Source organism: Tauraco erythrolophus, chromosome 5 (genome assembly GCF_009769465.1).
Source record: "Tauraco erythrolophus isolate bTauEry1 chromosome 5, bTauEry1.pri, whole genome shotgun sequence".
In the NCBI taxonomy this organism is placed as follows: Eukaryota; Metazoa; Chordata; class Aves; order Musophagiformes; family Musophagidae; genus Tauraco; species Tauraco erythrolophus.
Window position 1 is genome coordinate 76809797 of NC_141469.1, and position 13256 is coordinate 76823052.

Here is a 13256-nt window from a genome sequence, read left to right on the forward strand (position 1 = left end):
TGCCCCAAACAAAGGAAAAATTAGATTGCAGAACCTTTTTTCCTAGCAGAGTTATTCTAAGGTATAAACATTACCTGAAATCGCTTTCATTTTTTTCCATTGGCTAGATGTTTTAAGTTCACTCTATTCTCTCCCTGAGTATGGAGAAAAAACCTCCACATTCCTCAGCTTGCTCAGGCAAATCTGTCCTTAAACATCACTGAACACCTTTCTCTGTTTTGAAGAGACTGCGCAGAATAAGAGTAGAATGAGGTGTAAGAGTAAAATGAGGTGACAATCATTTCATGTCGATCGTGACCAAGTAACAGTACTCTCATGACGGTGAATGCTTGCACAGCATTATACTTTAAAACAATACAATAAATCTCTATAGGCCCTATTCTGACCCTCACGTGTAGGATTAACTTTTGGCTACTGTTGTTTCACATAAATAAAAAAGAGCATCCTCACGTATTTAATACACGTTACTAACAAGTAAGCTGTAACAACGTAAGCCAAGTGCACAAGCACATCAACGTAGCATAACACAAGCAAGTGGGCAGACAATGGTACCAATTGCATCAGTGGCCTGTTAAACCAACTCATAACTAGTAGAATTAAGTCCAATGACAAACAGCATTTCCCTGCTCTCTTATTCCTCTTTGATCTTTAGCATCTCCCTTTCTGCTTAGCAGCAGTCTCTCTTCCAGGTGGATTTTTCATCCTCCTCAAGTCTGCCTTCCAATGATTGCTAGTATATGTCACCCACCTGTGGCTTTAGAAGGAGGAGATGGCCACCCATGGATGTATACTTAGACACAGGAGACATGCCTGCATATTAGTCCTGATGTGTAAGTGTCCCAACCTGAACATTCAAACAAACAACAGACAATTATGGTGTATATCCATGAAAAGGAAATACGCAAATGACAGCTAGAACAGCTTCCTCCAAAAAGACAAGAACAATACAGTATTATTGCTAATTGTCTACTGAAATCTATAGTTATCTGCTGAGATTAAAGTATTCTTTAGGAAGATGGTGACCTTAGCCCATGACAAAGATTTTACTATTTTATTATTCCTAGTTTGTCTTGGAAACTACAAAAACATGAAGAGTAGCACTGAGCTACTCATAGTACCTTATACAACTTGTTTTCTCTGTGTATTGGAGACATGAACTGATGTCTGCTTAGCGACTGCTAAATCTTAAGCCAGCTTTTTTGGACTTCAGTGGTGCAGGGATAACATATTTAATGCCTACTCAAACCAAGGGAGAGAGAGAATAGAAATTAAAAAGGAAGAAATGTAACTAAGTGGATGAGTAACAGGGAATAGAGTAGTGCATAAGATTTTTTTAGAGGAAGGAGAAAAATGGGAGAAGGGAGGAAGAGATTTAAAAATAAAATTTTTTAAAGAAAACCAACAAGCTAAACACATGTACCAAAGCGGCACTGGATGCCATATCATCATAATTCCCACTGCCTTCTACAACAGCTGCTTACACTCAGAATCTCTATTGATTTAGCTGAGTATGTTACTGCAGCACACATGTTTAGAGCACAGAGTAAAATCAGTAGAAGGAATGTAAAGAAAGGTCCTGATTCTGCCAACATTTACAAATACTCTTACTTTTAAGAACATAGATTCTTACATTCCGGTAGTCTCACTGAGCTCAAGAGGTATATTTGTATGTGTAAAGCTATATACGTGGCAAAGCATTTGCATGTTCAGAGCCAAAATATGTACAGCCTCTTTTAGCAATTACTGTTCTGGGTCGCCATCAGTCTTGATCCTTATGTGACCGTAGGTGTCAATGAAAGTGTTCTTCCTTCAAAGGTGTATTTCCAGTTTATTTCTTAGTACGCTGTCTTTGCTGAGCGTCATACAAACCTGATTTTCTTGATGCGAGTATAAAGTGATACAATTAAAGGAAAAAACATGACATAAGCATTTAGCTTTTGCCATTGAATTATGTTTTACAGCTTCTATATTAGTAGAATTAATATAACATTTAACATAATTGGGAGTATTTTGCATGGCCAAAAAATAAAGCCATTCATTTTGATTGGCTTCTATGCATAAAATCAAGTCTTATTCTCACATAAATGGTGATAATGGATTACAGAGGAAAAAATTTTTGACAGGCACGTTTTCATATAGAGAGATTGTTTTGGTGAGAAAATGAAGATTGTACATAAAGCCCTAAAGAAAGTTTTATATTCTGCTGCTAGGGAAGGCTCAGGCCTGCTTTTGCGCCAGTGAGGATGGAAACCATTTTAGTATAGATGCAGTTTCTACTGGCTAAAACATTCCTTTGCTACAATACCTTACACCATGTCCCTCAGAAAGTAACATTACCAACAAATCAGGCTTTTATATTTTTTTTAGCTTTTGGCAGTGTAGCTGCATCAGCAGTAAGAGTTTGCTGGTAGGAAGCTGTTAAACAGAAAGAACACATCTTACACCAGCGTGTCATACAAGCAGGAATTTCTGGTCTGCCTCTGCTGCAGATAATCTCTTGTAGCGGAGGCAGAGGTTCAAATTGAATTGGGCCAGTTCAGCCAATTAAGCTCATTGTAGTCCATTAAGTGTACCTGTGGAGATTTCTAGTCAAACGCCTTTCGGAAAGTTGGGGATCCTGATGGATATTTTGTAAGAGGGAGTTTTGGCTCAAATACTGGGTTATAAAACCATCCTTCTTTTTGCTGAAGAAGGATGTTTGTTGCATCTTAGCTCATGAAGCTGTTGCCTTTTCATGGCACTGTATACACACAATCCAGAAATGTTTTGTTGTAAGTGCTGTATATAATATATTATTACAGTGTACATATTTAATTGGAACATACTAAATCAAGGTGACTGCTTTTTATTGGAGTGCTACCATGGATGGCTACAAGCTCTTCAGGAGGGATAGGAGAGGTAGAAGGGGTGGTGGGGTTGCCCTGTATGTAAGGGAAGGTCTAAACTGTTTAGAGTTAAATGTTGGGGATGACCTAGTAGAATGTCTGTGGGTGAAAATCAAAGGGGGGGCCTATGAAGGCGGATATTGTAGTGGGAATCTGCTACAGGCCACCCTATCAGGACAGTGAGACTGATGAGCTATTCTTTAAACAACTGGGGGAAGTCTCGCGCTCACTAGCCCTTGTCCTTATGGGTGACTTTAACCTACCGGATGTCTGTTGGAAGTATAACATGGCAGTCAGGAAACAGTCTAGGCAGTTCCTGCAGAGTGTGGAGGACAACTTCCTATCACAACTGGTCAGTGAACCGACTAGAGAAGGTGCTCCCCTAGACCTGCTGTTTGTGAACAGAGAAGGTCTTGTGGGAGATGTGAAGGTTGGAGGACGCCTGGGGCATAGTGACCACGAGATAATAGAATTCTCAATTCTAGGGGAAGTTAGGAGGGGGAACACTAAAACGGCCAAGCTGGAATTTGGGAGAGCTGACTTTGGGCTGTTTAGAAGTCTGGTTAACAAAGTCCAATGGGAGACAGCTCTCAAGGGTAAGGGGGCGCAGGAGGGATGGTTACTATTCAAAAAGGAAATTCTGGAGGCACAGGAGCGAGCTGTCCCTGTGTGCCGGAAGTCGAGCCGCCGGGGTAGAAAACCAGCTTGGATGACAAAGGAGATTTGGGAACATCTCAAAAGAAAAAGGGATGTCTATAAGTCTTGGAAGAATGGGCGGGCATCCAGGAATCAATACAGGGAGGAAGTTAGGACATGTAGGGAGATAATCAGGGGGGCAAAAGCCCAATTGGAACTTAGACTAGGCTGCTCCGTAAGGGACAACAAAAAGTCTTTCTATAAATATATTAATAACAAAAGGAGGGCTAAAGATCACCTCCAGCCCCTACTGGACTCAGGGGGTACGTTAGTCACTAGGGATGAGGACAAGGCTGAGGTCCTTAATGCCTTCTTTGCCTCAGTCTTTAATAATAAGGTCAGTAGTTCCCAGGTGAGCTGGCCTATGGTGTCTGAGTGCAGGGAGGGAGAGCAAATCAAAGGTCCTGTGATCCAAGAGGAACGGGTCAAGGATCTGCTCCTTCGGCTGGATGCCCACAAGTCTATGGCGCCTGATGGTATCCACCCGAGAGTCCTGAGAGAGCTGGCGGGATGTCATTGCCAAACCCCTGTCCATTATCTTTGGGCAGTCTTGGCTCACTGGGGAAGTTCCGCTGGACTGGAGGCTGGCGGATGTTACCCCCATTTACAAAAAAGGGCGGAAGGAGGATCCAGGGAACTACAGGCCTGTCAGTTTGACCTCGGTGACGGGCAAAGTCATGGAACAGGTTATCTTGAGTGCTATTAATGAGCACATACAGGTTAACCGGGTGATCAGGCCCAGTCAGCATGGGTTTATGAAAGGCAGGTCTTGCCAATCAAACCTGATCACCTTCTATGACAGGGTGACCCGCCTGGTTGACGAGGGAAGGGCTGTGGATGTAGTTTTCCTAGACCTCAGTAAAGCCTTTGATACAGTTTCTCATAGTGTTCTGGTTGAGAAACTGATAACTGCTGGCCTGGATAGGCACACCCTCCTTTGGGTTAAAAACTGGCTGGATGGCCGGGCCCAAAGAGTGGTGGTAAATGGGGCTAAATCCGGCTGGAGGCCGGTCACCAGTGGGGTTCCCCAGGGCTCAGTGCTGGGTCCGGTTCTGTTTAACATCTTTATAAACGACCTGGATGAGGCAATTGAATGTACCCTCAGTAAATTTGCGGACGACACCAAGCTGGGAGGCTGTGTCGATCTGCTCGAGGGTAGGGAGGCCCTTCAGAGGGATTTGAACAGACTGGATTGTTGGGCTGAGGCCAATGGCATGAGCTTTAATAAGGCCAAGTGCAGAGTCCTTCACCTGGGGTGTAAAAACCCCAAGCATCGCTATAGGCTCGGGGAGGAGTGGCTGGAGAGCTGCCTGGTGGAGAAGGACCTGGGGGTGTTGGTTGACTACCGGCTTGATATGAGCCAGCAGTGTGCCCAGGTGGCCAAAAAGGCCAATGGGATACTGGCGTGTATCAAGAATAGTGTGACCAGCAGGAGCAGGGAAGTGATCCTGCCCCTGTACTCGGCACAGTGAGGCCGCACCTGGAATATTGTGTCCAGTTTTGGGCCCCTCGCTTTAAGAGAGATATTGAGCTCCTGGAGCGAGTCCAAAGAAGGGCGACCAAACTGGTCAAGGGGCTGGAAAATAAAACTTGTGAGGAGCGGCTGAGGGAGTTGGGGCTGTTTAGCCTGGAGAAGAGGAGGCTGAGGGGAGACCTGATTACAGCCTACAAATACTTGAGAAAAGATGGTGGGGAGGTAGGGGAAGGGCTCTTTACATTAGTGATGGGAGATAGAACAAGAGGAAATGGTCATAAGCTTAGTCAGGGGAGATTCAGGTTGGATGTTAGGAAGTATTTCTTCTCTGAAAGGGTTGTCAGCCACTGGAATAGGCTGCCCAGGGAGGTGGTTGAGTCCCCATCCCTGGATGTGTTTAAGAATAGGGTGGATGAGCTACTTGAGGATATGGTTTAATGGGGATTAGGGATGGTTGGACTCGATGATCTCTAAGGTCTTTTCCAACCTAGAAATCTATGAATCTATGACTGTCTCCCAGTAAACTGGCATACCCTAATGATACTGAATGGTAATCATTGCTGCTTAGTGGGTTATATTTTCCATAAATTCCTCTTAATAGTGATGTATTTAGTTAGTGCCAGATAGTTAAATGATGTTTATCCAAGTGTCAAATTCCAAGTGCTATTCACTGAATACACAATGTGCCAAATAAAGATTAAATATTATATATTTTTTCTTTGCAGAAGGCATCAGTGAATAGCAGCTCCAGATAACAGAACTGATAAATTTCTTTTTAGATTGCATTTTTGAAAAGCAATACAGAAGCAAAGGAAAAGGCCTGCTTTTTACAAAAATTTGTATTTAGAGATCATGTAATTCACAATTGCAGGTCTGAAATTTCATTCTTAGTTTTGTCCCAGCCCCTTATGACTTACAAACATGATCTTTTTTAGATTGGGCTTTTTCTTAAGCTACTTTGGCAGCAAAACTTTTTAAAAACATCAGTAGCTAAAAAAAATCCTTTGTATGTAGGTGTGCTCTTCCAGTAAGCACTGGGCAGAATTTTACAGCAGGCATTTGAGCTTGCTTGAGAGCATTCTTAAGAGATTGTTTAAAAGGAATATTAAACATTTCCTGCCTATATAATGCACAGCTTTCAAATCTGACTTGATTTTTAAGCTAAATTAAATTTGGAAAAAGGATTTCTGTATTCTGTTAAACAGATAAAGCATAACAGGTAAAGGATTTCTAGTATTTCTGTTAAACAGATTGAAAAACTAAAGCATGAAGATACTTAAGGCTTTTCCCAGGATCCTGTAGTAAGTCCAGTTAGTACAAGTAAGAGAGGAGGCAGACTAAAATGTCCATACAGGCCGAGTATAAAACGTGAAGATGCTAGTGGATGGCATTTGCACTAAGATGCTGCACAATGAACTTGGCAGTTGAGGCACTAATACCAAACCCTTTCAGCAACTGTACTACCAAAGCGGTTACCTCCCGCAGAGGGTGAGTCAGGAGGTGGAAGTGGAGGAACTAACAGCTCAGGTAAATCCACCAAACTGTTCATCAGGGCTCTCAACTAGACCCAGTTGAGGAACTCAGGGGTTCCGAGCTGCCTAACTTTAATATTCTGCCTTGTGCTGTGAGATATCTGTGGAAGTATTGATGCACATGTTTCTTAATTGAAGGCAAAGTTGGCATGTATTTTTATTTATTTACTTCATTGATACTCGCAACAGGCTATGCAAGGGGTGGATCTCATCCTGAAATTCACTTTTATTCTTTGGATATGGCTTTTGGAGAGTTTAATCAGTGGGAATCATGCAGCTAGTCAGTTGGCCAATCTCTCTCTCCATCTGTCCTTCCTTCCTTGTTAGAGCTGAGATTTTAATTACAAACATCTGTGCACTATGTCTGTTTCTTCATTAAAAATAGGAATTGAAGTTGCCCTGTTGCTGCTGACAGAGACAGAACAGAGCAAACACCACAATGGAAACATTCACCCAGCTACGGGAGAATTCTCCCTCCCTCCCTGCCTCTTAGGGGTCTAGTTTGAAGGGTAGATGAGTAAGCAGATTGTATTTGTGGGGATTTCCCCATATGGGGAGAAGCATGCCAACAGAAAGTTATACATTTATTACATGTATTTCTATATCTAAATTATTATTAGAGGATTCTTTTTTTTTTTTCTGCAAAAACAACTTTTGATATTCAGAACAGTCTTTTTGACTGTTCTGAAGGTATGTTAAGCAAAAGCCTCCTTATCAGTGGTGCATTCTTTGTTACATGACAGCACATAATTTATTTCACTGAGGTTCTTTACAACCCATTTTTTGTGCTGTTGTATTAAGACTAAATTCTCCATTTTGTGGTTTGGAAAATATGGTAGGAGGCCATGGGAGAGAAGACAATGCTTCTTGAGGGAGGCTGTCTATGGAGAAAGCATCAATACTTGCTCTTAGTCACATGAACCTATTTTACTGTGATGGTTAGGAGGATGTGCCAGTTAGGAAAAGATACGCCTTACTCCCTTCATTCTCCTCCCTTCTGCCTTCTGAAAGAAAGATGGAAGGTTCCTTTCATGGTATGCATGGCTCATCATTATTTATCCATGTGTTCATCTTTCTCTTTCTGATGAGAGTACCTGTAGGAGGAACATTATAAAGCCAAGGTAATTTTCTGCAGTAGTTTTAGAAGGTTTATAAAACATCTTTGCAGCTAGAAATATATACGTTTTTCAAAAGAGTACATCGCAAACACAGTTAGCTTAATAAAGAGGACGCTCACAAAACTGCTTATTTACAATTCTGTGGTGTGCCTCATGTCTCATGTCACGCTCCACAACATGGGAATTATTGCAGTGTTAGCCCTCACTACTGATGGCTTACATCTAATAGTATAACTTAAACTCATTGTTCATAGAGAACAGGAATGATGAATCTATAGTATTCTTCTGCTAGCAAGGGCAAAGTAGTAGCACTTCTGACTGATATGCTTCCCCTTCCTTTTCTTTCACTTGAAAGTGGAAGAACTGATGCAGAGAGGAGAAAAGAGTGAAATAGAGAGGAGTGAAATTTCATGGGAAATAGAGCTGAGAGAGGAGGGAGTATAGAATTTAATTTGAGATACTCATTGGATTTTTTCCCTATGGTGATTTCTGCTACTTAATTAAGCACTCTGATAGCCATGGTGCTCAGCTCTCCAGCTCTGATCTATGGCATTAAAGAATTTCCTGCCCACACCGTTTATTATTCTGACTTCAGGCACTGCAAAAACCATGAAAGGCAAGGATATTGACATTTTAATCACCCAGCTATGACATTAATAAGAGTTTAGCACTATGTGATCTAACATACCCTTTGTCTTGATATCTAGTGATATAAGGGGACATCTAAAGCTGCAGGTTTAACCTTAGAGGTTTTTCCCCCAATTATACTGCCGTGGTACATCACTGTATTACATTGTGTGCGAAAGGGCCATTTGTAAAGCAGCATTATTATAGTCCTACATTTTCTTTGCTTTAAGATAGTGGGCAACGAGTCCTCTATGGGTGAGCTGGTGCATGCAGACTGAAAATCAAGCTTTGAAAGAAAGTATTTGAAAACTGGACATCAGATACAGCAAAAGGATTTTGAGGTGTGGCACCCTAACTTCAGGCTACCTAGACTGCAAGGTTTCCTTGGGAGACAAACTGAACAGATTTGAAAGGGGAGGCAGTTCTGCTAAAGGGGTTAAAAGGGTAAGCATAAGCCAACTTTCTAGTATGTGGTTAATGTTGGCTATAATTTCCTTTTTCTCCATTATAGAAAGCATGGGAGGAGATTATGTGGTGGAGATTTTGCCTAGATCTTTTTTGCTCCTAGAGAAACATTTGGTTTTACTTGCTCCAACTACAATTGACAATACATTGAAACAGCAATTCAAAAGATGACAGCTGAAATAAGTTTTTGAAATAATTTAGCCTCTAATAATTTACTAGGAAGCCCAGAATAAAACGAGCATCAGCAGATTCACATCCTTAACAAAAAATACCTCTTTCATGCATAAACATGCAGACTGGAAGCCAGGCAGGCCTTCTCCAACCACTGAAGAGAACAAAGGCAAGAATTGAGACTTGCCTGTGCCAAAGCCAGTGGCAATTTCTAATTCTCAGCAAACCTCAACCTATTTCTCCGAGGCCCAGGCAGTGGTATGGGTACCAGCCCTTTGGCAACAATGCTGTCTGATCTTCCAGTCTTAGATTCTGCAGAAGGAAAGCCAAATTGTGGTTTTTACAATCACAGCAAAAATACTGCTACGTAAACACGACTTCTTGTCGTCCTCTCCAAAAGAATAACACCACACACTTTTTCCTTCATTTCTGTCCCTGTCTACCTCCCTTTGCCTTTTGTGCTTTTTACAGGACTCATGTTATCTGAAGCTGAGCAAAAAAGAGATAGAGGTGCGTGCAGGCAGTCCAAATCCACGCTTCCTAAAGCCCCTGCCCTAACAACTACACCAGTCTCCAGTTGCAAGTGGAAAAAAAACAAAGGGGAGTAAAAGCTTGGCTTGATTTAGCGCAGTTACTTGCTTTTCAATGCCGTCTGCAGCTGCTGCAGTCCTTTACTGCCAGTTACACCTTCAGTGCCTCCTGCATGACAGGGTCTAGAACCGCACACATGCGTGTGCACAGAGTCACACACGAGACTCTTAGCTCGTTTTTTTTCAGGTAGCCGCAAAGTAATTGTCCTATTTGGGCAGTTCTAAGAAACAGCCAAACTGCTTATATACCTGCAGCTATGCCAAAATAGTTTTCAAAACCTCCAACTTCATATTTTCTTCTACAGCCATGTATTTCAACATTTGCTACCTGAACTGAGCGTACGGTTGACTCCTCAGACAGGTGAAGGGTGGCTGAAGATCTTCGTCTGGACTTCTCAATTTTCACAGGGCAGCCCTGTGCATAATTTTCCTGTTAAGCCCTCCTCCTTTGAAAGAATATAAAAAATAATGAGCAAAAATGCTAGCATTAACAAGGCAATTTTAGGTTTATATATAAGACATAACAATTAAAATAACCTTCCTTGTGTAAACATTTCAAAAGTCCACCAAAAAAGATTTTCTATAACTAAAATGTCTGCCAGTTATATATGTCTTAAGAAATTAATTTGCATATTTCAGCACATTCTTCTTTTCCCACTTTCTTTATTAGAACTTTAAAGCAATGAACATAGAATCCCTGAAAAAATGGATTTATTCTGCAGACACAGAATAGGACAATTTTGAGTAACGTTCACAAGTACGTAACAGTAATTTTATTGGCACATTCCCTTATGATGCCTTCTATGGAGGACGTAGTATAAACTACCTGCAAGGATTTAATGTCATGCTGTCATATCTCTGGTTTGACATTGGACTAATTTGTATATTACACCAAGTGTAAATTGTAAATGTTCCACAGAGGAAGAGCAGGGCTTAGGTAGACTTGGAGTAGACAAGCTGAAGCATCCCATGGCATTTTTTATACCCAAGGCAATTACTGTCAAAAATAGCTCAGGGAGCACTGTGGACTGCATAGTTAGTAACTATGCTTCTGCCTGATGCCAGAGTAACGTGCTTTTCCCCTCAAACAATTATACTTGAGCACCCACTCAGGGTAGAGCAGAGGTAGAGGTGTCCCTGCCCAGTGGTAGGAGAGGTACACTCACTGCTGGTCAAATTAATCAGTTTTCTCTCTTTTGTGACTAGCAAAAGTTTGACGCTGGTACTGAGCCTGGGTAACAAGAACCACTGGGCTGTTGGTTTGAAGGGGAGAGTATATGCAGGTGTGCCTCCTCTACTGATTGAGAGTAAGAAAAAAGTCAATGCTCTGTTTTCAGCTATGTGATCCCAGCTAGCGGATTTCCCAATTTCTGACAGGTCTGTTAAGCTCTGGGCTTTTACTGGTGCTCGCTGGCTTTTTTAATTTTTTAATAAAATAAGTCAGTGCAGATCTGCTACACACAAGAGGGCTGGAGAAGCATTTAGTTTTATTTTCCCACTTCTTGCAGGATATATTTTGTTCTATTAATGTAATTTATGCTTTGCGCAGTAATGAGTCCATCAAACTACGGATCATAAAAATAAGACTGGATATTTTGTATCTCAGCAGCATGGCAGGAGAAAATGCATTGATGTCTCCTGCCTGCTGATACAGGTTCATAGATATCTACATTTTCAATTTGGAATTCTGTACTTTCAGTTTCAAACTTAAGGGAGAAGGAGGATCTCTTTAATAGACAGCTAAGAAGTCTGGACCAGTCTTTAGTTCTGACATGATTTTCTTTGAATTCGAACTTTTCTTTCATCTGTATATATCCATGAGAGAATATATCTACTAAATATGCGCTGTATGTCAGAACTTATAAAAGTGTCCAAATAAGCCATAAGCTCCTTTACATTATATCTTCTGAGAATGTTTCTCAGTGCATTTCAAAAATTGCAGTTAACTAGACTGCAAACAGGTTAATAAGAATTAGTACTTATGCATGATGTGTTGAAATTAATTTTTCATTTTATACCTAATCTGTTTGTAATCAGATGTCATCACTGACATCTTGTAGATGAGTAGTCCTAGCCAAAGACCAACATCCCAAGACGGAATTGAATACAGAAATACAGAGGCATAACTAATCCAGACTTGAAGTAATCTCCTTTAAGTCTGTTTTCTGTCACCTAGACATCACTGGCTCCCAGCCAGCGAAGCATGTACATACTGTATATGAGCCACAAAACCCACGTGAGTCACCCCTGCCAGGCTTGTGCTGGCTTCTGTTCAGGGCCACATCAAGTGGATCTCTGCCATGTTCAGGGGCAATAGGAGTTGTCCGGGAGCTGCCACAAGTCGAAAATCAATTACAGCCCTGAGAATGGGGAAAGGGAGGGAGAGGAGGTAGAGAGCCCAGTGACATGTCATTACCAATTCCCAGGTGAAGCACAGCTAAAGAGTAGTTGCAAACTGCTGCTCTAGAAGACTAGCTAGTTGTGGTACACAAAATATGCATTTACTAGTTTAGGGGAAAAACTATTGGATTAGTTTAAGGCTCCTCCTTTGCTGTTGAAGCATATATAATATCCCTCCCTTTTCTCCCAGATGTGAAAGGTACTATATAAAACCAAAATTGATTGATTATTACTATTGCTGGCCAGCCTGTCTTGATAGCTCTTACACCAGAGTAAGGGTGCTTTCAAGAAACTGCAGAAAGTGGTGCTCAGAGGCCTATCTCCTACAACTCTGAGATGTCTATGTTTGTTTCTCACCGTTACTGGCAAGCTCTAGCGATTTTTTAAATTTTAACTTGCACTTACTGTAAAGCTTTTATTTTAAGTAATGTGAGGAGGATTGTGCATGTTGTAGTGCTTAAAAATGCCCCTGTGAGACAGGGTTGTTGAATAACAGACCTGCATTCAGACGGGTTTGTTCTGCTTTGCAAAAGTCATCAATTAAAGCATCTCACAGCCATCTTTGGAGAATGCCAGTAACTTCCATTATGAATGGCTTAAGGAGTCATGCTGCTTTCTAAAGTGATAGCTGCCATCTAATCATACTGTATGTGACACTAATATTCATCTCAAGTACCTCGTTATTTGAAAGCATTAGGAAAATATGGTTTAGCATCTAGTACCTTATCTTTAGTTGCAGTTGAATCAATGTTAATTTTCAGTTTGTGACCAGCAATGCTAGGTGGGGCCCTGTTATGGAGCAGCTGCGTAATTCCTCTCTGCTGCAGGCAGAAAGAGGAAAAGTTTAGTCCCGAATCTTTGATCTCTACTACAAGAAATGCAGTGTTATTTTTCCCTTTCCCTTCTACTGAGACTATACTGGAGCGACTGTAGCTTAGCAGAGCAACATAGAAGATATTCAAGCTGAACGTAAGAGGAATCTAGACCAGGATCTGCTTAGCTCTCCATTGTCTCCTGTTCTTGACTCCTACACTGCATTAACGTGTGCCCTCAGCTGAAAGGACTTCCCTCCATCATTCCTTGAGCATTTCCAATAATTTATCACTTCAGAGTACAATTCCTTGACTTTTACATAGTATTTTAGGATGCTGCATATCACTCCATGACCTGTAGTCTTTCTACCAGTCTCTCCGGTAGTTTCCCTGTGTATGGAGAGTATGTATCTGTTTATACTTATATATCACAGAGTCACCTTATAAAGATCAATTGATTAGGAATGGCAAAGTATGAAGTGCTAT

General features: G+C 41.3%; 1 protein-coding gene across 1 annotated transcript in view; it reads left to right on the top strand.

The window, feature by feature from the left end:
- Positions 1 to 13256, top strand: part of RAP1GDS1 (Rap1 GTPase-GDP dissociation stimulator 1) — a 218129-nt gene that overhangs the window by 157054 nt on the left and 47819 nt on the right. The gene's annotated exons all lie outside the window — the stretch shown is intronic.